Below are 4,687 nucleotides of genomic sequence, written 5' to 3' on the forward strand. Positions count from 1 at the left end.
CTTTTCACTTCTCTTCTTTTCTCAGCTGTTTGTATGGCCTCCCCAGACAGCCATTTTGCTTTTTTGCATTTCTTTTCCATGGGGATTGTCTTCATCTCTGTCTCCTGTACAATGTCACAAACCTCATTCCATAGTTCATCAGGCACTCTATCTATCAGATCTAGGTCCTTAAATCTATTTCTCACTTCCACTGTATAATCATAAGGGATTTGATTTAGGTCATACCTGAATGGTCTAGTGGTTTTCCCTATTTTCTTCAATTTGAGTCTGAATCTGGAATAAGGAGTTCATGATCTGAGCCACAGTCAGCTCCTAGTCTCGTTTTTGTTGACTGTATAGAGCTTCTCCATCTTTGACTGCAAAGAATATATTCAATCTGATTTCGGTTTGACCATCTGGTGATGTCCATGTGTAGAGTCTTCTCTTATGTTGTTGGAAGAGGGTGTTTGCTATGACCAATGTACTTTCTTGAAAAAACTCTATTAGTCTTTGCCCTGCTTCATTCCACGTTCCAAGGCCAAATTTGCCTGTTACTCCAGGTGTTTCTTGACTTCCTACTTTTGCATTCCAGTCCCCTATAATGAAAAGGACATCTCCTTTGGATGTTAGTTCTAAAAGATCTTGTAAGTCTTCATAAAACCATTCAGCTTCAGCTTCTTCAGTGTTACTGGTTGGGGCATAGACTTGGATAACTGTGATATTGAATGGTTTGCCTTGGAGACGAACAGAAATCATTCTGTCGTTTTTGAGATTGCATCCAAGTACTGCATTTTGGACTCTTTTGTTGACCATGATGGCTACTCCATTTCTTCTGAGGGATTCCTGCCCTCAGTAGTAGATATAATGGTCATCTGAGTTAAATTCACCTATTTCAGTCCCTTTTAGTTTGCTGATTCCTAGAATGTTGACGTTCACCCTTGCCATCTCTGGTTTGACCACTTCCAATTTGCCTTGATTCATGGACCTGACATTCCAGGTTCCTGTGCAATATTGCTCTTTACAGCATTGGTTCTTGCTTCTATCACCAATCACATCCACAACTGGGTATTATTTTTGCTTTGGCTCCATCCCTTTATTCTTTTTGGAGTTATTTTTCCACTCTTCTCCAGTAGCATATTGGGCACCTAATGACCTGGGGAGTTCCTCTTTTCATATCCTACCATTTTGCCTTTTCATACTGTTCATGGGCTTCTCAAGGCAAGAATTCTGAAGTGGTTTGCCATTCCCTTCTCCAGTGGACCACATTCTGTCAGACCTCTCCACCATGAGCCGCCCGTCTTGGGTTGCCCCACAAGCATGTGTTGTTTCATTGAGTTAGACAACGCTGTGGTCCTAGTGTGATTAGATTGACTAGTTTTCTAGAAGTATTGTTTCAGTGTGTCTGCCCTCTGATGTCTTCTTGAAGCACCTACCATCTTACTTGGGTTTCTCTTACTTTGGGCGTGGGGTATCTCTTCACAGCTGCTCCAGCAAAGCACAGCCTCTGCTCCTTACCGCCGCCATTCCTGACCTTCAATGTGGAATAGCTCCTCTAGGCCCTCCTGTGCCTGCTCAGCCACGGCTCCTCCAGTTGCTCCTCCTGGCCACTGTCCCTGGCCTTGGGGGTGGGTGGCTCCTCCCAGCTGCTGCCCCTGGCCTCGGGCTCGGGGTGGCTCCTCAGGGTCACCACCCCTGGCCTCGGGCGCGAGGTGGCTTCTCCTGGCCACCCCTGACTTCGGACGCGGGGTGTCTTCTCCTGGCCACCACTGGCCTTGAACACGGCGTAGCTCCTCCTGGCCACCGCCCTGACCTCAGACGCGGGGTGTCTCCTCCCGGCCGCCCCTGACCTTGGATGTGGGGTGGCTCCTCCCAGCCATTCCTGCACCATCGCAGCCTGGCACTCTGGGCCGCTGTCCCTGACTTCGGACGTGGGGTTGCTCTCGGCCGCACTTAGTGTGCCGGCCCACTGCCAACTCCTGTGCCATCCCTCTAGAATGTATTTAACTTTCCTTTTTATCAAAACAATAAGTGAAAGGTGATTATTAAGACAGCACTCTTAAAAGCTTATAGGAAATGAGATAACATGGTTAAATTTCCCTTTGTAAACTACTGAAACTCATTGTCTTTATCATTTACATGACATGTCATATTACTCTTTCATTTTACTTACAAATAAGTTATTATCCCCTTAAGAGAAAGATGGTTTGATCCCACTTCATAAAGCGATGACTGCCATTAGCAGATTCTAAGTAAACAGTTACTGCAAATTATGGGTAAAGATAATAATAGATTTTGTTTATTAATTAACATATAAAAAAACTTTTCCATTTATGAGATCTGATAAACTATGAGATTTTAGTATTTTGTTGACTCCTCAATTATATAGACATTTCTTAATCATCTAGACATCCACAGTAAATAACCCATGGGCTTATACAAAATGTACACATTTAACTTTTGAATGAAAAGCTTGCAAAGAAATATAAATTGAAGTTTAATTGTAATGAAGTTACATTTAGTTTTTGTGCAGTTTGTCTTATCCTCAACGCAAATGACTCCTTTAGGTTAAACAGAGTTTTTCTTTTCAGGATCTGTCCTATTCCTTGAGTTCTGTTCTAATGTTATACTACTGTTTATATCTCAAGCTCTTCGGTTACACTGCCAGGCATACTATAATGTCCATAACAGACCTTATTTTGCTGACAAAGGTCAGTATAGTTAAAGCTATGGTTTTTCCAGTAGTCACATATGGATATGAGAGTTGGTCCATACAGAAAACTGAACACTGAAGAATTGGTGCTTTTGAATTGTGGCATTGGAGAAGACTCTTGAAAGATTCCTTGGACAACAAGGAAATTAGATCAGTCAATCCTAAAGGAAATCAGTCCTGAGTATGCACTGTAAGCACTGATGCTGAAGCTGAAGCTCCAATACTTTGGCCTCTTGATGTGAAGAATTGACTCCTTGGAAAAGATCCTGATGCTGGTGTCAGGAGTGTGTGTTATTTCCTAGGTTCTGTCTTGCCACAGAAAAAATTTGGAAGGGTGGACCAGTATTACAGATCTGTTATAGCTTAGAGGTTTATTTGGCAAACAAAGGCTAGCACACCATAGAGTCATGAGGTCGGGCTGATCTCAAAGGAGAGACCTCAGTCTACCTTAGCTTCCTATTTTTATGTTTTGTCTCCTCCCCACTGAGCCTGCTCTATGAAAATTGGGCTAGCCAGGAAGGGGTTGTGTTTGTTTCACCTGAGGTTCTCACTCTGGTCCGTGGATTTTCTTTTGTTCCATTTTCAAGGGCTTTTCCCTTTCTTTTTCTTTTATCCACTGCCATTTTGGACTCCTTTTTCCTATTCTAACTACCTAACACTGAGAAAAAATGAAGGCAGAAGAAGGGGACAACAGAGGATGAGATTGTTTGATGGCATCACTCTCTATTAATAATTTGTCTAACCTTCCATGCATATTTTGCATCTAGCTTATTAATGTCTTTTCTATTTCAAGATGTGTGCCAACATTTGGTCCATTTAGTACCTATGTGGAGGACCTCTCTTACATATTAGCTTAGAAAGTACTTTGATCCTAAGCAAGTATTTACTATAGCACAAGTGCTCAGTCACTCAGTTGTGTCTGACTATTTGAGACACCATGGACTATAACCCACCAGGCTCCTCTGTCTGTGGAATTTTCCAGACAAGAACACTGGAGCAGGTTGGCATTTCCTACTCCAGTGGATGTTCCCAACCCAGGGATTAAACCCACATATCTTGTATCTCCTGCATTGGCAGGTGGATTCTTAACCACTACATCACCTGGGAAGTCCTGCTATAGCACAGGGGACTATATTCAATTTTATAATAACCTATACTGGAAAACAATTAGAAAAAAAACATATATGATATGAATAACTTTGTTGTGCACATGTAAATAATGCAATTTTGTAAATCAACTATACTTCAATGAAAAAAAAAAAAATTGATCCATTCAACTCCAGTAATTTTCATCCTTGTATAATTAGCCCCTGACTTTTCATAGCCATATCCTGAGGGCTAATATCTTTCCACCTCATACATGTAAAATACTAATATCCCTTCCATCTCATGCTCTCAGGTCATTGGTACTTGCTTTGTAACCTTCTAAAGCTCTCAAGATTTTTATCTTTCCTTTATCACAAGGTCAAAGACCTTCTGGCTTTATTTCTCTATTTTAAGCACCACAGAATAAGGTCTTTGGAACTTCTCAGTTATTTTAAACATTTGTTTTTAATTTGTTTACTCAAAATACCTAAACCTAGAATTATCTTTTTTCATTTAAATTTATCTGGCATATTTAATCTTATAAATTTCTTAACTTTGTAAATACCTTATAAAAGGATGATGTTAACTTCAAGTTAAACTTTAGTGTCATTACTCAATACTCAATTTTTTTTCTTGCTTGCTATTACAAACAACCTCCTTTCTGAAATTTCATAATTTTTCTTACAATCTTTAGCCAACTTCCTACCTTCTACTTGCCTTCTAGTATTTCTTTGCCTCCTTCTATGTTAATAAATATAAAAATCTATGATATACCTAGGTAATTCTTTGGAAGTTTCCCACTTAGGCCCTTATCTATTTCATACACAGCCACAATTCTTGCCCTCCAGTATTAAAGGCTAAGACTGCCACACTGTTAATCTTCATCTTATGCTTGCTCACTGTCTTAGACCT

The sequence above is a fragment of the Budorcas taxicolor genome, chromosome 12 (genome assembly GCF_023091745.1).
Source record: "Budorcas taxicolor isolate Tak-1 chromosome 12, Takin1.1, whole genome shotgun sequence".
NCBI classification, from domain to species: Eukaryota; Metazoa; Chordata; class Mammalia; order Artiodactyla; family Bovidae; genus Budorcas; species Budorcas taxicolor.